Genomic DNA, 24,463 nt, shown 5'->3' with positions numbered 1-24,463 from the left:
TGCTTCTGTTGATGCCCTGCTTGACTTCTAAAATGAGGAAATAACCCAGGTGGTTAACACAATTGCTCCCAGGTGCCCTCTCTCAAGTCTTGGAGCCCAGGTAGACCTTTGGTTTACTAGGAGGCTGCGAGTAATGAAAAGACAATGGGGGTGGCTAGAACAACATTGAGGGAGACTCAGACTATATGTTATCAGTGACAGTAAGGTGGTGCCAGGGTGCCAACTTGTCCAGTTGTTTGGAATAGTTTTCATTGTATTCAGTCTTTGTATGACCTGCTTTTATGAACCTTGCCCTTCCTGGCTACTTGAACCTGCCATGAAGGAGAGGTGGCTGGATCCAAGAGGTACTTAAAGCCTCCTTGAGAAGGGATGGTGGTTGAAAGAAGCTGTGGTGCGTTGTAAAGAAGCCTACCATGGAGATCTCAGTAACTATTGGCAGGTCTCAAATGCTCCATTCTTGAGGAAGGTGATAGAATGGGTGGCCATCTCCCAGGTTGCCACCTGCCTAATCTCAGAAAATTGAGGCCCCCAAAGCAGAACCTCCAAAGATTATCATAGTGGCCAGGTAGGTTCATAAGGGAATAGGAGGTCTTTCAGATACATTTGTCCTACTGTATATAGGGCTTTAAAGGTCAATGCCAGCACTTTGAATTGCTCTTGGAAACAAATTGGGAGCTAATGTAGGTGGGCCAAAACTGGACCCACTCTAATCAACAGCATTCTGCACTTGGCAGCAGCATTCTGCACCAACTGAAATTTCCAAACACTTCTCAAGGGCAACTCTATGTGGAGTACATTACAGTAATCTAATCTAGATGACACCAGGGCATGCACCACAGTGGCAAGAAAGTTTTTGCCATGGAAAGGATGTAGCTGGACAACCAGTTGAAGCTGGTAAAAGTTACCTCTGGGTACAGTTACCACTTACTTATTGAGCAGTAGGTTTGGGTTCAAGAACACCTGTAGACTACAGACCTATTTCTCCAAGGGAAGTGCAACACCATCCAGAATGGGTGACACCTTAACTCCTGAACCAGATCTTCCATACACCAGTAGTACTTCTGTCTTGTTGGGATTACACTTCATTTTGTTAGCTGCATTTACTCCCCCAGACATTGATTCAGAGTTTCTACAGCCTCCCTAGGATCAGCTGGAAGCATGTGATATAGCTTGAGTGTTATTCACATGTTGGTTGACAACCCAGCTCAAATTGCCAGATGACCTCACTAGCTGTTTCATATAGCTGTTAAAGAGCACAGGAGATAACTAAACTGGTGCCTGGAGGCAGATTTGGAATGGATTCAGGCTAATAAACTGAAGCTTAGAGGCAACAGCATGGACAAAGGAGTACATTGTTGGCTTTTTATATTTCTATAATGTTTATGTGTTGGTATGCTATATTTTTAAAAGAACTAGCTGTGGAGGGGTTCTTGCATTTCCTATATATGCCTGCTGCAAGAGAGTAAGTTACATATAAATCACTTCCAAGAAATGTGCTGAAGATGGACATCAGTTTGAACATCTTTAGATTCTTTCAGATATGCTGCAAAAATGAGATTCTTTTTGTTCTTCAAGTGTTATCAGATTCAAGAACACAGCCTTTTAAGTAAGCCAAAAAAAATCAAAATTAATAAAACAAGCAGATGACCTTTTATAGTACCAGAAGCTTAGTTGAGAATAATCATTAAATCCTTTTTTATCTTTGTACAGCTAAAAGAAACCTTACAATTATGGCTTGTGAGGTTAACTTTTTCATTAAGGAAACTCAGCACATGCTAGAGCTAAGCAACACAAAAAGACAACATAGAGAGATGTACTTTGAGCACCAGTCCTGTAAAATTAAGTCATATATGGAATACAAAATAATTAAGCAAGAAGGAATTGGCTATAAATATTCACTGTGGCTTACATTCTGTCAGAATGTGTGAGATTTTACTTTAAGTGCTTTTGAAAATCTGACTATTGGTAGGCTTTAAATACAGGTCCTAATTCATACTTTATTGAAGCCCACAGGTGTCTCTCCTTTGTTTTTGATGGATTTACAGTTTGTATATTAAATCTAGATTACTAATTCAATTAATAGTGGATCAGTTCAATTACTACCAGTAAAACAATATTACAAGGAGAGTCATTTTGACTTTGAAGTTCCTGGTCATGACTGGAATTATCTCACAGCTTGACTTTGCCATAGTGAGCAAATTTATAAATGTCTCACAGTAGTTTTTTAAAAAAGCACAATACTACTTTGCTTGATGGACTCTCTGGGTTTCTATTAGTCTGATGTGCTAGTTTATTAATTCAGCCATACTAATCTAATGGATGTATAATAAGTAGAAGTAATAGGAAGTACAGTATAAAATGCCATAAGTTCAGTGGTAAGAAAATATTGCAGAACACATTTGCAATTCTATTTGAATCAAAACCAGGAAAACCGTATCTGTCTAGGGCAGCAGTTTGCAGACAGCGTACTGGGGAAAACTATATACACCAGGAGAATTCTCTGCTCTGGCCTTTTCTCTTTCAAATTGGTATCTTCTGAGGGTAGATAATTTTGTTTTCTTGTCTGTACCAGCCCTATGATTGGATTATTTAACCACTCACTAGGCAAAGGTATACCAGATTACCTGTTCTCTGAGGAAGCTGCCCAGCAAGGAGGCATACCCAGAGCAAGAGAGAACAAAAAGCAGTGGTGAGCTCAGTGTCTATAAAACTCTTATTCTAAAAGAAAAATGTTTAGAGTATAAGATTGAGAGGTTTCCCTACTGGGGTTTCCAACTCCCAGATGTGCCTGGAGTTCTCCAGACTAGAGATCAGTTCCCATAGAAGAAATATGGTACCATTGGTGGGCGGACTCTATGGTGTCACATCCTTGCTCAGTTTTCTCCCCTTTCCACACTGTGTCCACTTTAGCCACTGTCCTGCCAAATCTCCAGAACCTTCTCAAGCTGTAGCTCACAACCATAGTATCCAATTTTAACCTAGAGTTTGGGGACCATTGGTCTAAGAGGGAGCGCTGATTCAGAATTTCTTGGGGAAAGTTTAATTGAATGTGTTGCATAAAAACTGTACATTGTGACAAAAGTCACAAATACAATTCTTTTTATAGTGTACATACCGTACACAATGCAAAAAACAGGTGAGCCTTTTGATGTAGCAAGGGTTAGTGAGCTTTTTTAGCAAAGGCTCCTCTTATCTTTCCCAGTGCATTAGACCTGCCAATGCTGGCAACCTTGCCAACAGACCAGGAGGTGGCTGCAGAGTGGTTTCCCACATTGAAAGCAATCAATAGGTGCAGGACCCAGTGAGAGCACCAAATAGCAATGGCCCCAGGGTTCAGTGCTGCTGATGGTCTACTTGTGAGTAAAGCAATTGGGTCAGGCACTGCAATGCTATTCCCAGATTTCCTAAACTTGATTACATAAACTGAGTTTGCCAATTTTTGTCAGAGTGCTGAGGGAAGAGACAGGCCTCCCTCTGGTCCTTTCTTTAGACCGTCCACCCTCCAAACGGGGAACTGTGGAAGAGACGATTTCTTACAAAGGAAATCCTAGCAGGCCCTCAGAGGCAGCTAAAAAGGAAACCTGTACCAGAAAAAGAAAGGGAAACTGAAACTTATGCAGATAGTGAAGTTTTTTCTCCCTGTTGTTTCCATATATGCCTACATGCCCTTTTTTCCTCCAGGGAATGGGGCCTGCTCTCCCCAGGGTTCTCAATCTCTTTTAATCAGCACAGAGTAACTTTATTCTGTAGAAACAAAGAGCACAAGGCGTAGCAGGCCTTCAGCCAGCTCATGTAGACATGAGTAAACCCTGGACTGGAGTGGAACTGCTCCAGTTTTTAGTATCCTGGGACCAACATGAAACAGACTCTACAGCATTACAATTGTCTGTGCTGAGCAAGTTCTTGCTGCAATTGTGTTCATCCTATCTCTGGAATCTTTCCTGTATGACACCATTTCTAACGAGACAGTTTGGTGTTATGGCTGGAGCGTTGGGCTGGGATCTAGGAGATCCAGGTTCTCATGCCATTCTCCTTGTGACACCTGCCTGTGGCCTTGGGCTTGTTGCATTCTCTAGGCCTGACTTACCTTTGGGTTTGTTGTGTGGCTAAAATGGAAAGATATGAAATGTTGTATACACCTTGTGTGGGATTACAACAGCCCTTGTCTGTCTCATCTCTCTTTTGCTCAGAAGATTGGAAGGGGCAAAGGGGAAGAGCACAGTTTTGTGCAACACTTGGAGCCCCCACTGGGGCTGAAAGCTGGGTTTTAGATAAACACAACCATCTTTGTATTGTCGAAGGCTTTCACGGCCGGAGAACGATGGTTGTTGTGGGTTTTCCGGGCTGTATTGCCGTGGTCTTGGCATTGTAGTTCCTGACGTTTCGCCAGCAGCTGTGGCTGGCATCTTCAGAGGTGTAGCACCAAAAGACTTTGAAGATGCCAGCCACAGCTGCTGGCGAAACGTCAGGAACTACAATGCCAAGACCATGGCAATACAGCCCGGAAAACCCACAACAACCACAACCATCTTTATCCTCAGAAAGGTACCCCGGGGCAAGAAGTCATCAATGAATAAACTTGCATTGAATTGGCTACTGGCAGGGCCTCTGCTGCAACCCTTAGCAAATATATTCTTAGTTCCAGTGGTCATTATTATTGTTGTTGAGGATCTACAGATTAAATCGCACCTCATCTCTATTTTGCTCTCTGTAGATAGCAAATGCTATAAACTGTTAGTCTATGTGAGAACCAGAATTCTCTGTTGCAATTTTTCATTTAAGCTACTGATGAACAGGTCATTATGATCTCTCTGCCATCCCCCTGAAGGGAGCATGAAACGTGTTTAACCCTGTCCTAGGGCATAAAGGGTATGGGCCAAAGTGCTTTGAATTGAGGCCATTGATCATCTCTAATAGCATATTGCATCCTTGTAGGAAAAAATAAAAGCCCAGTGGCTCCCTAAGAACTAACATTTATTTGCACTGTGTTTTTGTGAGTTCAGTTTACTTTTTCAGATATCTATGTGTTTCATAGTGTCTGTTGCTGTGACTTTACAGAGACTCTGAATTCTTTGGTCCAAATAGACAGCACTCCTGTTACAGATAACAAGAGTTACCTGTTACCTTTCTCATGCCTCCACTTCTCCAGGACAAGAGGAAAAGGAGTGTACACCATATTCTTCACAGTGCCAAAAGAACAGAGATTGGAGGGTGATACTAGACTTAAAATATTCAGCAAGTTCAAAAAACTTAGGCTTCTCAGTTTGGAGACCGTGAGATCCATTACAGAATCCCTACTAAAAGAGGGACCATAGCACAGTGGCAGATTACCTGCCTTGCATACAGAAGGACCCAGGTTCAGACCCTGGCATCAGGAGATATGCTTCCATTAGATCTAGTACAGTCTTGTCCAGGCGCCGAAGACTCCTCCATTTCTGCACAACGGGACCCCAACTGCAGTTCAGAGTACTTTCATTTGGCCTCTCTAGGGCACTGAGGGCCTTCACAAAGAATTTGGTCAACCCAGTGTAAAGCTAAGGGAGGAAAAGCATTAATCTACACACTTACTTGGATGACTTGCTGATCAGGTTAAGCTCTGCATGCCTACAAGCTTACAGTTCCTGATCAACTTACAGAGAAGTTCTTTATAATCCAAACAGTGACTAGAACATCTGGAAGCCCTATTAGAACAACACAGAATTGTTTGTTCCTAATTGAAGCAGTGGCAAGGAAGAGAAAGAAGATGTCACAAGGGATCATCAAGGCCAGGTATTTATTGATAACATTGGTGAAACTGATGGGTCTACTGATTCCGAGTATCGACGCCATCCAGTGAGGTCGACTACATACAAGACCCTTACAGACTTCTGAGACCCTTCCAACTACAACTACCAATCTCTCTGGATGGGGAGCTGCACTAGAAGATCCACCAGTGCAAGGTCATTAGTCATGCAAGCGGTTTCAGTGCAAGGTCATGCAAGCGGTCTCAGAGCCTCAGTCTTAAAATGTCAGGTCACAGTCTTAACAGTACTGCCACGGTACTAGGGTCTGAGTCTGTACAGACACCTCATGTATGTAGCTCCCTCTAGTGTGATACTTTGAAGGATCCGCCACAGGTTCACCAATTTCTGACTTGGAAAATGCATACAGTTGTGTATGCTGTTACCAGATACCCCTTCGAGATCCTGTCAAGGAAATTCCTCTTATGTGCTTGAGGGCTTTGTTCCTCTCTGCAGTTACATCTGCAAGAAGGATATCGGAAGGGTACCCTGTTAGTTAGCTTGAGCTACATATCTTACACAAGGACAAAGTGGTCCAGATCCTACCTTCATACCAAAAGCAATCTCTCCCACAGATCACTGGAATTATGTCTACTATCAGTTGACCAAATACTTTTTATCCCAAAGAAGAAATGTGGCATGCTCTGGACATAAGACTTATTCTGAAAGCATTTCTTTATTGAACAGAGCAAATCTGGAAAACAGCTTCCTTATTTATCTCTATATCCTCACTGAATAAAGGAACGAGGATGTCTAAATTTGCCACTAGCAGTAACTTCAAGGCATGCATTATCGAAGCACACAAAATTCAAAAAGTAGACATATCAGCTAGGATCACTATTCACTCAATATGAAGTGCTGCACCAGCACAGCATTTGCCAGACATGCTACAGTTAAGAGATTTGCAGGCAGCTACTAGGTCGTCTGTATCTACCTTTATTAAACACTATAAGCTGAACACGACTCAGATGATGCAACATTTGGCAGAAGAGAATTACAAAGTATTTTATGACCAGATGAAAATGACCCACCCAGAAAATAGGGACACTGCTCTGGGAGGTCCCATCAAGATGTCCTCTGCCTCAGAGGGAGAACAGACCATTGGATACTCACCGTGAAGGGTCCTTCTCCTCTGAGGAAAGAAGGACATCTTGCCCTTCCCAAAGTCATTGTCTTTTCACTCTCCTCTGCCTGACAAATTTACTTCCTGTCCTGATGTTTCCCCTTAACATGTTAGTTCTCACCTTTCTCCTTGTTATTCAATTCTAGAGTGTTGTATTCATAATTATGACGCTATAACTGCTTTTGGAGTTGACAAAACTGAAAGAAAGGGTGACTCCCTCTAGGAAGACAGGAAGTAGAAAACTTGTTCCCGCCTCTCTGACTAGAGGGTGGGAATCACCCATCAAGATGTCCTCCTTTCCTCAGAGGAGAAGGACCCTTCACGGTGAGTATCCAATGGTCCATTTTGACCTGGTGCTTATAGGAGAGTAAGGTAGGTGATAGGTGACTCTCAAGGGGACAGGGTATCCCAAAAATGAACCATCTCTTTCCAATGTGGACCCAAACCAACTTTTATCATTCTCATCTCTTCCATTTTATTCCCACAACATCCCTGTGAGCTCAGTTAAATATTAAACTATATGTTAAAGACAAAACACTTTTAAGCATTAGTGTAGTTGAACAGTTAGGCAAAATGTTTTATATTTATTTTTATGAGATATATCACAAAATGGTTAGCATCTATCAGTTTGCACTTCTTTTGCATGCAAAGTCAATGTAGTCAATGTAGGTGTTTGAGACATATTCTCTTTTCTCTATCACCGTTTTCCTGTTGCTAAAAAAAAAAGCCTGGCAGATTATTCCCAGAAATCAACTGCTTCAGGGACACAAAGTCTAGCTGTACTGGATCTTCATTTATATCACCACCTCACAAAGAGTCTACATGAATGGGAATATGCCTTGTGGCATTTTTTTCTGCTGTAAGTAGTTAAGTAATACTAAGTATTACTAAGTACAGATGACAATTGGTGTATATTCTTTGCCTGGGATCTCCCCCCTACCCCCATCATTTACAGAGCACAGAGCAATCCTAAGGAGAGTTACTCCTCTCTAAGCCCATTGAAATCAGCTTAGGCTCCATCTTAGGGAACCTGTTAGCCTAACTCCAAGTAAATTGGAAAGTGTGGGCAGGATCCACTGTGTTGGGTGGGGGGACTGGCATGACAAAGGAAGGCCCCTGAGCAGGGCTATTTTGATTAAAATTGGCTATTTTAAGCAAAATAATAATAATAACACTCGATTTATATACCGCCCTTCAGGACAACTTAATGCCCACTCAGAGCGGTTTACAAAGTATGTCATTATTATCGCCACAACAAAACACCCTGTGAGGTGGGTGGGGCTGAGAGAGCTCCAGAGAGCTGTGACTAGCCCAAGGTCACCCAGCTGGCTTCAAGTGGAGGAGTGGGGAATCAAACCCGGCTCTCCAGATTAGAGTTCCGCGCTCTTAACCACTACACCAAACTGGCTCTCAGCCCTGTGTGGGGGCCTTCACTTCCTCCAGAGCTCCTGGGCCCAATTCCCCCTGCCTTTGTCCCCACTGGCCAGGTGAGTGGAGGCAGGAGGCAGAGGCTCTAAGCGGGGATACCCCACTCCCACTGGTGGACTGGTAGCCGTAGTTGGAATCGTAGAGTATGACACCATTGGGTGCAATACCATGTGTTTGGTTTGGCAAAGCTTTATTATAATGAGAGCAGGAGAGTGGTCCCTTGGCTTCCTGATTCCTGCTTAGCTTCAGCACTTCCTGAGATTGCCTTATAGTCCTGAGCCAGCTTTCCCCAAAGTTGCTTATTTTTCTGGTATTTTACTTCCAGCTAAGATGGATTTCTGTCTTCCCCCATAGGTGCCTTCCACATGAGTTATCTGCCCAGTGTTTTTGGGGAGTGGGTTTTTACCTCCCCCCATGGCTTTGTGGTGCATTCAGGCATCTTTGGGGGTCTCCCCAGCTTTTCACTTATCTTTCTCAAACATATTTTGCTCCAAAGTTTTGGAAAAGACTGAAGTGATGCCTGGGTGGCTGCTGTGTAGGTGGGGAAAATTTGGATTTTCTAGCCCACATGGCAGCCATTTTCTCTGACACTGTCCAAAGGGCAGCCATTTCATCTTCTAGCCACCAAGGGATCTCTTTATTTTTTTTTAAAGTCAGCACTAGAATATTGTTTTATTGCTATACTATTATACCAACAGGTGTAGCAGTAAGCTTCCCAGTTGGCTGTCAGTAGCGGGCGATCTCCCGGGGTTTCGCCCCATTGCTTGCAAATTGCTGCTGATCTACAGGAGGTGGCAAGCTCCCTGGAGACTGCCTGCCAGCAGCAGGCAGCCAGGAAAGCGTGCACTAGGCATGCTCCTAGTGGGGCATGATGATGTCACTTCAGGAAGTGACATCATTGTGCTGGCTGTGGGCATGCTCCTGTGTTTCGCTAGGACCAGTTTTGGCCCCAAATGGGCTAGAATTAGCACCGTGCAAAGTGCAGGAGCATGCATATAACTGGCATGATGACATCACTTCCTAGAAGTAATGTCATCAGGCAAGTGCTGGAAGCGTTGCATGTGCGCAGAAACACACTTTAGCAAGACAAAAGGTAAGTGCCAGCTGCCCCCCTCCCACTGGGAGGATATAGTGACCTGGCAACCCTAGCAGCAGTGTCTCTGAATTCTTGGTTTTCATTTAAAAAGAAGTCTCTAGTAGCCCTTCTCTTGCAAATATCTAAGGAAAAAGGCATATCTCTGAAAGCGACAGAGCTAGAGAGTTTTTTTTAGTGAGGAAAAAAAATCTTACAGGGTGTCAAGGAAACATGAGAAACAACTCACTGCACACCTATATCATCATTCTGGTATAGGGCAGTTGAACAAGTACAATATGTGAAAGGAAAGTGCTGTAGAAGTACTAAGAGGTAGTATTACTTTTGGGGAGCAAAACTTAAAATCTAGTTCTATTCATATATTAAAATAAAAAGAATATAGATACTAGGACACGATAATATGATTAGGGTTTTCTATCTGTGCAGTCTATTGCAAGGTCCATTACAATGCATCTATGCAAAGGCCAGTTCTTAATAATTCTGGAAGGTTTGGTGCCTGTGTTTGGATCTGATCTCTACTTGAAAAATGGTAAGATGATCTGTACTTCAGGAATATATTTGAGACTTTTTGATTTTTCAGAAGAACTGAAATTTCAAACAAATGTACTGTTAAATTGGGTTAAGAAATAGTAATTGCATATTTAAACTGCTTTGCAAGTGGCAGAGGCACTCCATTCTCCACAGGATGTATTTCAAAGGCAAGAGTTGCCCAGCTAGACCTGAACATGCTAGAAGAAAAATAATTTTTGTCAGGGGTCATTTCGTAGAAAAAGAGCTGGAGGAACTCATTAGCATAACTCATTAGCATATGCCCTGCCTCTTGCTATCTCCAGAAATGTCATTAGTCTAACTGATTTGCATATGCCACACCCCCTGACATCACCTATTCTGGCTGCTTTGGACCCAATCCTGGCCATTCAGGGCCGAAATTGGGCCCAAAATGGCAAAAAAAACGGCTGAAAATGGCCAAAAGGGGGCCCAAAATGGTCAGGATCGGGCCGCTGATGAGCAGGAGAGTGATCCACCACCCATCAGAGGCCCGATCCAGGCCGTTTTGGCTCCAATCCAGGCTGAAATGGGCCCAAAATGGCCGAGGGTCAGGTGGGCGGGGCCACCTGACATGTGACCTCTTGGGGGAACTGCCGGAACAACGTTCCTGTGCGTTCCCTCTCGAAATGAGCCCTGACTTTTGTACTGCTCTTCACTTGAACTCTGAATGGTTTTAGTGTCTATGCTTTGATTCATTTCCTGTTGATTCCTGTGCTGAATGCTTGAAAGGTCAATGTCCAGTTTAAGCATAACAGATCTTCTCCATATGTTTTAATATTTTATTTATTTAGTTTAATTTGTGATGGATAGATATGGCTCCATAAGGCCTTCAGGCTTGCTATCAATAAAATTTAAACAAAAAACTTTATAGTGCATAAATCTAATAAGAATTATACTCAAAACTAAATATCTGTAGCAAAATAATAAACAAACTATTTGATTTTTTAAAAGTAGCATATAAACTAAAATGATACTTTTTCAAAGGCCTTTGTTTGTATACTCAGCAGCCCCTGACTGGAAAATGAAAAAGACCCTGAGCAGGCAGCGGTCTGTGGGTTGCAGTTTGGATGCTCCTGCTCTAGAATTTGTTTTAGATAAGAGAATTTACCTATTTCATTGCATCGCCTTATATCATTAAGTCTCAATGAAAGTAGTACTTCACACTGTTGTACCTTTTAAATGAGATGTTGTTTACATAATCTCCCACTGCAGCTATATATTGAGCATTCCTGGTTTCAGTCAAACAGAAAACAACTCCAGTTAGATTGCAGGCTATTAACAAATCTATTGGACCCCTAGTTTCCTTTCAGTTTTGAAGATCTGGCCACATTTTGAATGGTTTTATAACAATTTTCTAGTTACAAAAATATATCCAGGTGAGTTGAATTTTCTAGATACTATGAAAAATTGATAATATTTATGCTGTGGGGAGGAGAAGCAGATTGGGCAAAAGTACCATGCTGACTGGCTGTCAAACCTGTCTAGAACGATTTGGTGTCAATTTGCTCCTAATAAAAGACATTACATGGATTTTGTTCTTGTATTTGGAATGGATTCCGTCAAATTTACAAGTATGCTGCATTTTCTTCTTTTCCACTTGGAACAGTAAAGAAGTTACTTGAATTCATTAAAATAAGGTGCTAGGAATACTCTGAAATTGTATTCTTCAGCAAGTCGGTAATTATTAGATGGCTTGTCATATCAAAAGGCCAGTAATTAATTTGATGGTACAAATATTTCAACAAAGTCTAGAGAGCAGATGATGAACTAAAAATGAAATGTGTAGTACCCTCTTTCTGTTGATTCCCAGTTGATTCAGCACTTCTTGTTAATGATGAGAGTGAAGGCAGACCTCTGTTGCGTGTTTTTTCTTTCTCTTGTTCATAGGGTTGATAAATATAGGGCAAACATTTTAAACCTATGAAATGTAGAAACTACTAGCTTTGTTGATATAAAAATGTGTTTTCCTACTTTCCATATTTATTCTTTCAACAGTTCTGGGCAACGCTAGTAAAATGTCTTTAAAACAGAAGTCTAAGCCTGTAAAACAAACAAAAAAGATGCCTGTAGCTAAGAATGGTAAGGTGACTAACATGTTTTTTAAAATAACTTTAATATTAAACGTTGTATAGTATACAACTAAACAGTTGGAATTGCTGTACCCAGATGTTTGTAACTTTGATGTTGGAGCTGTCCTGTTGCTTGCTACAGTGAAGAACACTTTAGTTGATATTCCCCTTCCTTTGGGTTTAAGACTTCTGTTTGCTACTGAAAAACACTGAAATGCAGTGGTAATCTGATCATACAAAATAAACCACATAAAAGATACCTGCAGTCTATATCCCATTAAAAGATCTGACCTTGCAGCACCTACTGAATGTTTTCTCAAGATGCCATTCTCCTCTCCCTCCACACATGTGGAACTACAGTGGAGTAATCCTGGGTTCTGATTGATGCCAGGCAGGTTATCCTAAGTGAAGGAACAGGGGGCCAACGGTCGCTTCTGAAGAGAATGGACGTGTGTTGAGAGGGCTCCTGCCTTCCCCAACCGCAAACCTCGCTTTTAAGCACTACAACTGTACTGAATTTGTTAAAAAACGATGCTGACAAACGTCTCAAAGAAAAAGAAAAACGACTGTAAGGCAGCAAAGAACATACAGGCATTTTTTGCGGCACCAAAAGATCCGGCGGGAACTGTGCACGGAGGAGTGGAAAAATTTAAAATGGCGACCGGTGCTGCGCACAGCAACAGAGGAGAGGTAATTTCCCCGGAGAATTACACAGACCCTCAATTTGTAAAATTAAGACAAGAAATAGTTGAACAAATGACTATTTTAATAAATCCCCTGGCCAGTCAGCTCACAGAAATCAAACAGGACATACAAGCAGTACACCAAAAAGCTGAGAGGGCATTAGATGTGAGCGTGAAAGCTCAGCAAGATGTCAGTGATGTACAAAAAACTCTGAGGGAACAACAAGAAAGACTACTGAGACTTGAAATAACAGCCAGGCAGAATCACCTCAAGATAAGGGGGCTGGATGAGAAGCAGACCTACAATAAAGATCTTATAAGCTTTCTCACATCTTGGCTAGCCAAACAACTTAAGCTAGATGATGAAGTAGCCCCTTACATTACAAAAGCATATCGAATTGGATGCTATCAACCAAATAAAAATACAGAACGCCCAAGGGACATAATTATTGAGATCCAGGATCAAAGGGCAAGAAAGAGGATACTAGAAGAGGCAAGGGTAAAAGGATCAATCCCTTATGAAGATAAACCAATATACATATTTGCAGATCTCCCAAGGGAAGTGCTGCTAAAGAGAAAAGAAATTAAGCCCATAACTGAGGCGCTTCAAAAAGCCAATATTAGATATAAATGGCAAGACCAATGTAACATCATGGTTATAAATCGTGGCAAGCAATACATAGCAACAGACATGGACACAGGAATGGAACTCCTGATGGCAGTTGGAGTAGAAACACCTATGGAGACTAATAAACAGAATCAGAAAAGGAAATCATTCGATCTTTTATCACCTCAGAAGGAGAACAAAATTCCTGTCAGGAATAACTGACTTTAAGGTCAATCATGTAAATGTAAAGGGAAGATCAAATGTATAAAGTTGTAGTTGATTTAAATAATTTAAGAAATATTGAGGTTTGGGGGGAGGGGGGGGAATTCTCTTAACATGGCCCTCATGGTTTGACTGCTCTCAAGTACTTGGGGAAGGGGAGAGGTAGATTCCCAAAACCAGTGAGTGAACATAACTCACTGGTTTCTGAGAGCTAGGGTGGAACAATTGTGGTTTATATTATAGAAGATTATTCATTCAATTAATTACCTAATTAGAATTTATAAATTACTAAAGTGCAAAGAACCTTTAATTTTGTATTTCATTCTTTATTTTTAATTAACTAATTTGTTTTATTGATTTAATAAGGAGGGAGAGGGGTAGGGTGGGGATAAAGAAAAGTTTATAAGGAAGTTTATAAAGCTATTAGTGTAAACGGGGATAAGGGAGGGGGGAAGTGGGTTTATTGTAAAAATTCTTCATTATTGGAACAAGGTACATAGGGACCGGGGGAAAAAGGAGAAGAGGGGTAAAGATAGACTTGTTAGAAGGAGACAAAGTGGTGAGAAGACAAGTGCTAATTGATTTCTACAGTGAATTAACTGTATTTGTGTTGTCTTAAAAAGTTATAGATTTATCTATCCTGAACCAAATATATTAATTAAATATAGTTATAGGCATATAGATATATAGATACATATAGAGATATTTACATACAGAGATATATAGAAAAAATTAATAATACTATTAAAAAAGGACAAAAAACAAAAGAAAAGAATTAAATTAAATTAAAATAATAAATAACAAAAATTATAGATAAGATATACGTATTGGTTACAAGGTTGGTAAAATAACTAGGTTAGAAATACAGTTTGTATTAGAATTAGAGCTTGGAAACTGGGTAGGTGATTGTGAGTTTATTGAAACCAATTGAAGTTGCAATAACAATATAGTTATAGTGGAAACAACTAAAGAGCAAAACACCAACTCAAACCTTACTCTTATACATTAACGGAAAACATTAGATATTGATCTACAGAAATCACTTTTTAGTATACATCAAGGAGTAAAGAAAACTTACTATTGAGAAACATACAAACAAACAAACAAAAACTAATTTAATAATAATAATAATAATAATAATAATAATAATAATAATAATAATAATAATAAAGGGGGGAGATGTAGAGGGAGAAAGAAATAAAGAAAAGAAATCAGCCAAAGAAATAGAGAGGATATTAGAGAGGGTCATAAACGATAACAATACAAAAGACATAAGGCCTAACATCCTTTGGGGTACAATCAAAACAGTGGCCAGAGGGAATATTATAGCCCTCTCAGTGAGCATAAACAAAGAAAGGTTAAAACATAGACAGGAAATAACAGAGGTGATTCAGACACTGGAAGAAAAGCACAAATTTACAGGAAACAAAAAAACGTATCAGAAATTATTAGCACAATGTAAAATTTTGGAAACATTGGATATGAATAGTGTATATAAGAATCTACTTAAAGTAAAGCAAAAATATTGGCTTAACACTCCAAAAGCCCTGAAATTATTATCAAATAAAATAAAACAGAAGAATAGGAAAAATAACATACACTTACTTCAAGATAGCAATAATGTAAGTTACCATGACTCTAACTCAATCATAAAGATATTTAGAGAGTTTTACACAAACCTGTATACATCAAAGAATCCACAGCAGACCAAAATACTGGACTTTTTAAAGTCACTTAAAAATGTTAAAAAATTAGAAGAAGATCACCATGCAATTTTAGAAAAACCCATTTCATTACAGGAAACACTAGATGTAATTAAAACAGCCAAAAACAATAAAGCTACAGGACCCAATGGATATCCATCGGAATTTTACAAAAAATACGCTGTTCTGTTAGCCCAGCACCTAACTGATACATGTAATTTGGTTTTGGAAGAAAGTAAATTACCCCCTACATGGAATATGGCTGATATAGTGGTAATACACAAACAGGGAAAAGACCCCATGAAAGCAGCTTCTTATCGCCCAATCTCCCTGCTCAATCATCAGGGGCGGCGCAAGGGTTTACCTCGCTCGCGGCCGGCCGGGTGCCCCCACGTGCGCACAAGCGCGCACACCGGCCTGTGTGATGATGTCACGCGTGACGTTATCACGGGACCGCACGCGCCACCGCTGGCCCGATTGCTGTGGTGGGTGGCCTCCGAGCTCTCCCACTTGGTTGCCTGCGCCGCCGCAGATGCCTGCCCGCGGTGGCTGCGCCTGGCTGGGGGCTTGTGCTGGCGGCGGCAGCGGCGCTGGGTGGGAGGAATAGGAGGCTGGTGCTTTGTGGCGCGCGCTCCTGCCCGCCGCGCCTCCTCCGGCGCTCCCTCTGGCACCCCGCACCTGCGGCCACCGCCTACCTGGCCTCAATAGGCCCGCCAGCCCTGTCAATCATGACTATAAATTATTTACTTCAATTTTGGTGAGACGTCTAAATTCATTCATAACCAACTACATTCACACAAATCAAGCAGGTTTCATACCTAAAAGGGAAATTACGGACAACATCTACAAAACTTTGAATTTGAACGTTGCAAAAATAACAAATTAGAAGCTTTGCTTCTGTCTTTAGACATACAAAAAGCATTTGATTCGGTCAAAAAAAATTATTTGTGTAACACCCTCAGATTCATGGGATTTGGAGGAAAATTTCTAAACGCAATTGGAGCTATCTACTCACAACCCACAGCCAATATTAAACTTAATGGATTACGCTCAGAAAAGATCATAATTAAAAGGGGCACCAGACAAGGCTGCCCACTGTCACCTATACTATTTGCATTAGCACTGGAACCCTTTGCAATAGCTATAAGAGAAAATAAATATATTGAAGGAATCTCTGTTAAAGAATACTCCTATAAAATATCACTCTTTGCTGACAATATGCTAATTTATTTAACCAAACCAATGACTTCATTAACACACCTACACCCATTACTCTCCAAATTTGGTGAACTATCTGGTTTGCTTGTCAACCATGCAAAATCACAAATTCTCCTGATTAATTTGGCAAAAAGTACTAGAAATCAAATATGCACCCAATATAACTACCAATGGGCCACAAACCATATAAAATATCTAGGCATCAATATTACCTCTGAATCAAAAGATATTATAAAAATAAATCATCAGAGCGTGGTGATTCAGATAAAAACAGACATCAGCAATTGGAACAAACTAAATCTCAGCTGGTTTGATAGATACCATTTAATAAAGGCATTTATACTACCCAAATTTCTGTTTGTATTAAGGGCAATCCCAGTAATAATACCTTTAGAACAAATTACCAAGTGGCAAACCATACTCAATAGATTCTTGTGGCAAAATAAACACCCAAGAATAGCATACTCTACCCTGAGACGGAAGACTAGAGATGGCGGCATTAATCACCCAGTGCTTAATTTATATCAAGCAGCTATAAGGTTATTAAACTTACTACAACTCATGTCTGAAACTAACACAGCAGAATGGGTCATCCTCTCTCACTCTTGGTTAGCTAAATTTTCCTTCAATGATTTAATTTGGAACCAACAAAAAAACAGACCCAAAAGTATTAACAATAATAAATTTTTACTTTCAATTTTGCAGGTATGGGACAAGTATAAGGACAGAATAGTTCCAGGGAAGTCTAGATTTTCCTCTTTTATTAATCAAGCATGGTTCCCCCCAGGACAGGATTCATCCTTCAATCTAATACTACAACAAACCAAGATAACAAGGCTAATCGATATAGCCTCAAATTTAGGCATACTGGGAAAATCAGATATAGAAAATAAATTAAACCAACAACTACCCTGGTTCAAATACCTACAGCTCAAAAACATGGCAGAGCAAATAGACCTGAAAACAATAATGAAGACTCCCTTGACAGAATTTGAACAGATCCTACATTCATACACGTCACAGAAAAAAAATTCTATACTTTATACCATCTTACTAAATACACTGAATAAAAAACAAATATCCTGTCAAACCTGTTGGGCCAAAGATTGTACCGTAGATCAATCTATAATGACGTGGAAAAAGATATGGTCCTCAGACATACTTAAATCAAATGTTATTCAAACCAGGATACAAACATTTAAGATCATCCACAGGTGGTATCTTACACCACAGAGACTCTCCCATATCTCTTCATCAGCGTCCCCACTTTGTTGGAAAAAATGTGGAGAGATAGGCACGTTTGCCCACTGTTGGTGGGAATGCAAATTTGTAAAAAAATTCTGAGAAAAAGTCATTGAAACAACCAGGGAAATCACAGGGTATGAAGTGCCTCTAGACCCAAAAATTATTTTTCTAAGCCAATGGGACGAGTTAGCCATCCCAAAGATCAGGAGAGAACTAATAGCAACACTCTTTGTGGTAGCAAAGAATGCAATAGCACTAGAATGGAAAAAAGAAAGGGTACCCTCGGTTGACTCCTGGTTTGAAAAAATTTGGAATCATTTTATAGTGGAAAAAACTCACAATGACCTCATTGTAGCAGAACAGTTCCCTACGAACTCTAATTTTATGGAAAAATGGCTACCTTTCTTTGATTACGTAGATATGCATAATATCCAACCCAAATCAAAAATATCTCAAGCAATAACCCAATCTGGAAACTTTATTCTGTAATTTCAAAATATGACAAACTGTATTGCCTTGATTCCTCTTTCTATATCAATGTCACCGCTATACTGGAAGAGTTGTAATAACACTTGTTCAAATGTTTATATTGTTGTTAAACTATTGTTAATAGTTTATATTGTTGACTTTTGTATATTACGTGTTCATATTCAATAAAATGAAAATAAAAAAAAGGTGAAGGAACAGTCAGTAATGGTAGCTTGAAGTCAGTTGTTAGTACACAGGACATATGGGTAGTGATGGTTTCTGGGCACATCTTGAATTAGGCCATCCCATACATATAAACTTATGACTTGTGAAATAACATTTTAGTTTTCTACATTTCTGAAATTAAGCTATGAACCATTCAGGGGCTTTCCCATCGTGCCCCTGAATAAAGAATGGGGCAAGGGGTCCTAAAATTTTTGCAGATTGTTTTGTAACATATTGGTTGATCCTAAAGTGATATTCTGCAATGTGTTAATTAAAAAATATAATGAATCAATATTGCATCAAACACTTAAAAAATAGATTGATTTATTTCAGAGATGTATTTTTCTGGCCTTCTTCGTTGCAGAATTAAAAATGATCTTCCCAAAGCCAGTTTCTCTGGCAAGTTCATACTCAGTAGACAAAATGCATAGATGGTTTAGTTGTTTGTGCTACATAGTAGAATGACTGAAGCTTTTGAAGAGTGCTAGCTTGCCAAAACTGTTTTTGACTGGCCATTCATACCCCTTATGTTCTCAAGAATGGCCTTGGCTGAGCCAGCAACTCATTGTTCACAGTGCTGTTCTAGCCCTGTTTTCTCATGGATGTCAGCAAATATCGTAAGATCTGGACATCCTTTTATGTAACAAATACAGAGAAATAAAGTTCCATAAATATCCTGTAAAATTTATAGTCACCAACCTCCAAGTGAGGCCTAGAGTTTTCCTGGAATTACTGCTTATCTTCAGACTACAATATGGCCCTCCTGGTCGCAGCACAAGCTGCATTGGCTGGGGGCCATCCTTTGCCTCCGCACAGGGTTGGAGGCAGGCGATGCTTTCCCACATCCAGGAATTGCTGGAGGGTGTGGATTGGAGGCCTTAAAAGGCTGCTCCGCCCCCTCGGTGCTCAGTTGTGCCTCGTGCTCAGCTCACTCACCTGCTCTATGGCAGTGTGGGTCTAGCTGGTTGCTGATTACCAGGGCTAGGTAGGAATTTTTTCTCCTTTGCCCATGATTGGCTACTGGGCAAGGAGTTTTTTGTCTACCTTGCACTGCTTACATGGGTAGTGGTAATTGGCTTGTGGTAGGTCTGTGTTGGATTCTATCTAGCAGGTTAGAAGTTGGGGCCGGTGAGCACCCTTGGCATATCCCCATTAGTGGGGAATTGGGGTCTTTCAGGAGAGTCTGGCTGCTTCAGGGCCCAGTTGTGAGGACAGACTGCCTGAACAAGTCAGTTCTCCTCCAGCTTCACAGCTGGGCGGTTGGAGCTTTAAGCCCGGGGAACCACTTCACCTGGCCAGCTAGGTCCAAACCATGCACACAGATGGCTCGCACCTAGGGCAGAGGGGCTTGCCCAGACAGGTGAGGGTGGAGGTCCAGGGTGACCTCAGGGTCTGACCTGTACTTCTAGTTAGGCCCTTGCCATATGAACAGTTGTGTTGTTATAAGTTGATAAAACAGGCCTTTAGTTTCCAACTCTTTTGACTGCCTCTTTATCCCAACTGGGATGAGGAACAAAGATCAGTTCCACTAAAGAAAATGGCTGCTTTGGAGTGTAGACCCTATGGCATTATTCCCCACCCTCTCATAGGGTTGCCAGCTTCCAGTTGGTGGCTGGAGATATCTTGGAATTACAACTGATCTCCAGGTGGCTGAGATCTGTTCCCTTGGAGAAAATGGCTGCTTTGGAGCTCTGTGGCATTATACTCTGCAGAAGCCCCTCCACTTCACAAACTGCACCCTTCCCAGGCTCCACCCCCCAAATCTCCCAAGTACTTCCAAACCTAGAGCTGGCAACTTTGGGGTTGTTAATTTCCTGGAGATTTGGGGGTGGAGCTTGGGGAGCAAGGTTAACATGACCTACAATTAGCTTTTAATCCCCCCCCCATGGTTGTGGTATTGCAGCCTGTACTGGCGGGCCCCTAGTTCTCTGAACCCTGGTCAAAGTATACCCTTTCTCTCCCTGACATTTGTGTCCTGGAGCCCAAGAAGATGGTACAAAGTGGCTATGTTTGGTCTTGTCTTTTACAAGGTCAGTCTAGAGGTTAAGAAGGCTTTCTAATAACAGTGAGCAGCTAGACCTAAAGAGGGATTAGAACTTCAGCATGTGCTAAGTGTGATTAACAGATGGCTTATGTTTGTTATAGTGAATTTCTGTGCTGAAAAGCAATAGCAACTTATGGTTAGACCTGTACATAAGGAATAATATGAGAATTGGTGTGAAGAAGTTGCTGAACATGATCTAAAGAGCTTTGACTATCAAGCAAAATTCAGCTACCAATAAAAAAGAGCTTATTGGAAAGAGAAGAAACTTCAGAGCTGGCAGAACCAAATGATACTTTTCAGTTCTTTCTTAATTTATAATTGGACCAATAACATGACATGACCAAGTGAAGAAACAAGTATCACTTTACTTCTATGAGTTGGTGGAATTTCAGGGATTTTCCTAAACACAAGCTGGGCCTATTTATTGAGAGGCAATATGGAGAAATATTTGACTTTAGATCTCATGGATGAAAGAAGTGTTTTTGGATACTGTCATCTTTCTGAGAGACAGAGAAAGTTACAACATAGTTTAATAAAAGCCAACTGTGCTCACTTAAGGTTACCAGCCTCCAGGGAGTAGATAGAGGTCTCCTGGAATTACAATGGCTCTCCAGGTTGCAGACATCAGTTCCCCTGGCTGCTTTGAACGGTGAACTCTACAGCATTATACTTTGCTCAGGCCCTTCCTCTCCCCAAACCCCACCCTTTCCAGGCTCAACACTAGGGTTGCCCTCCCAGTGTTGCAGGACTAGGGATTTGCCCAAGGACTTGAGACCAAACAGAATCTTAAGAAGGAAAGATTTTATTAATGCCAGCAGGCTCAGCTGTGATATCAAATCACTAAAAATGTCTGAGCCCCGAATAGAGACAGCTCAGATGCTAAATAGTTACACTTCAGTTACATCACAGGCATGTGGTTACATACTTAATTACAGTTTCAACAGCATTTCAACTTCCTCGTTAGACTTATCTATTTGTCCCAGACAAGAATTCTACTAACATAGCAAAATGCAGATACTTGTCTTAAATCAGCAGTCTCTACAACCTTCAGGAGTCTATTCTGAGAAACATAAGTAGTAGACTTCCTCTTTTCTCAAGGAACAGATTTCTTGTTTCTCAACATTGCCTAGCTGACTTGACATGGCTAGATTTTACTCAAAGCAAGGATTTTATTTAACATTCTTAACTGTTAACAGTCAATTTATTTATCAGAACAGCATAATCACTTATAGCATTTATTAATCAGCCTAACATTTATTAATCTATTGATTATTAATCTATTGATCAGAATAGCATTTTCATGAGCCCGGCTACACCAGCAGTGCTCCTGCACTCCACAGTGGGCCGATTTTGTCCCCCAATGGGCTTGATTTGGCCTGCTGCAGAGCGCAGGAGCACTGTTGGGAGGGCCCTGGAGAGCTCCCGTGCTTCACAGCAGGCCAATTGAGGCCCCAAATGGGTCTGATTTGGCCCAATGCAGAGCATGGAAGTGCCCCCAGGGGTGGGCTGCATGATAACGTCACTTCCTGGAAGCACATGTATTTTGTGTGCACACAAAGACGACAACAGAGTGAGTACCAGGTCTTTCACCTCCTCCCTGGAGTGTGAGGGGACTTGGCAACCCTACTTCAGCCCTGAAAAACTGCTGGAATTTCCCAACCCAGAGCTGGCAACCCAAGTTCACTTTATAAAACCAAACATGGATTTATTACAAGATTACAAGAGTCCATGCCTCTGAATTACAAAAAAATATAGAATGCAGTTCTTAGGAAGAACTAATATATAGCAGATTTAAAATTAGCTTTCCTTTCAGAGAGATTTGTTTTAAAGGCACAGTCATAAAATTTGCACCATTTTTTCCTTTGAAGTATAAAGAGGCTTGCCCTGTTCGGATTCATGAATTATCACTTTACTTGTTAGTTGCTGGCTATACTTTTGAACCAGACCCAATAGATTCCAGTGAAGCAAATATTCTGTATAAGACACTTAGCATTCCATTACTAATGATAATAAATTCTGAAGCTAGATTACATTTTTACAATACAGAAATGAACAAAAGGAAAACTTACAGTAGCTTTTAAGTATTAAAATACATCTTTTTGATTTTGCAGATGGAAAGGTGTTGTTCATCAATAGCAGCTGAAAATTGTAAAAGAAACAATTTAAGACTTCACATTTGCAAAGACCAGCATGACATTTGTAACATTACTAATCAACTTGGAAGAGTTAAGAAGGCAGCAAAAAATTAATTCAGAATAACACTTTCTGACACACATACTTCTTAGTACAAAGCCCAAAGTGTTTTATAAGATATAAACATCTTTTCTAATCTTCCTGCCAAAGGCTGATTTTTCTTCCCTAAGCCATAATAAAATACTGGAATAATTAAAACCTGCAGTACCAAAGATTAAACTACACAGGATTCTAGATTAGTTCCACTTGTTCCAATTTCAACATCAATAACCTCAAGTAATGTTTAACTGTTATAAAGATGAAATATACCCTCTGAAAGTCATAACAGAATTATCCAACCAGAGAAAACATTAAACTAGAAATAATTCTGGTTGCCATTTTTACTCTGTGGAACAGAATGCTAATGATCAGGGGTCATTTTGTAGAAAAAGAGCTCGAGGGACTCTTTAGCATAATTCATTATCATAACTCGTTAGCATATGCCACGCCTCTTGCCATCACCAGAAGTGTGTCATTAGTGTAACTGATTTGCATATGCCACACCCCCTGACATCACCCATTCTGGAGGTTTTGGACCCAATCCTGGCCATTCAGGGCCAAAATTGGGCCCAAAATGGTAAAAAGGGGCTGAAAATGGCTGAAAGGGGGCCCAAAATGGTTAGGATTGGGCCTCTTGTTTTCTTAATGGCATTCTATCCATCAGATCCCAAGGAAAGAGAGCTTTTACGTTGTTAATTAACTCTGTTGGTGGGAAGGAGGAAATGTGTGAATGAGTTAGGGTTGCCAGTCCCCCTGCTGGGGGCAGGGGATTCTCCACTCCCATCCTCCACTCCCTGCCCCTATTTACCTCACCAGCTGGAGAAAAGGTGGAGGAATGTGTCTTCCGGGGCATGCTCCCCAGTGGTGCAGCATGTTCTGCATTGGGTTGATTTGGGCCCCAAACGGGCCAGGAGCTCTCCAAGGCTCTCCCAGCAGCACTCCTGCATTTTGCAGAAGGCCAATTTCAGTTCCAAACAGGCCTGATTTTGCCCACTGCAAAATGCAGGAGTGCTGCTGTGCTTCACAGTGGGCCTGTTTGGGACTGTAATGGGCCTGCTGTGAAGTGCAGGAGCAATCCAGGGCCCATCGCGCTGCCCCAGCAGTACTCCCATAGCAGGCCAATTTTGGGCCTAAATGGGCCTGATACTGTCCACTGCAGAGTGCAGGAGTGCTGCGAGATGGGCCCTGGAGAGCTCCTGCACTTCACAGTGGGCCAATTTAGGTCCCAAATGGGTTGAAATTGGCCCGCTGTGGAGCACAGGAGCGCTGCCAGGGCTGGCATGAGGCCCTGTGTGATGACGTCACTTCCTGGAAGTAACATCATTGCACAGGGAGCGAGCACATGCTTTGCACGTGATGGCAAAAACAAAGGTCAGTGCCAGGTCTCCTACCTCCCACCTGGAGGATGAGGGGACCTGGCAACTAGTGTGAATGCATTTTGGGGTGTGTGTGTGGCTGTACCTAGAAACTGGTCTCTTGTCCTCACCTCAATTAGGGTGCTTGGACAATCAGTGACTGTGAGAAAAAGTGCCACTGGTTGAGGTGCAAGTGGCCCGTTGAATAAATGACATGGCTACTGGAACCTGGGAGACAGTATCTTCAAAGAAGTCTCTTTTCTCCCTTGCTAAGGCAGCTGCTTCAGGAAAGTTTATTCACAATTTGCCAAAAGTTTCCCTGTGAGCCTATGGAAGAACTGGTGTTCAATGTCCAAGGTTAATAACTTTCCTAGCCTAATACACTGAATCTCTTTATATTCTTTATCTTTTATTTCTCT

Source organism: Eublepharis macularius, chromosome 9 (genome assembly GCF_028583425.1).
Source record: "Eublepharis macularius isolate TG4126 chromosome 9, MPM_Emac_v1.0, whole genome shotgun sequence".
NCBI lineage: Eukaryota > Metazoa > Chordata > Lepidosauria > Squamata > Eublepharidae > Eublepharis > Eublepharis macularius.
This window is presented reverse-complemented; position numbering follows the sequence as displayed.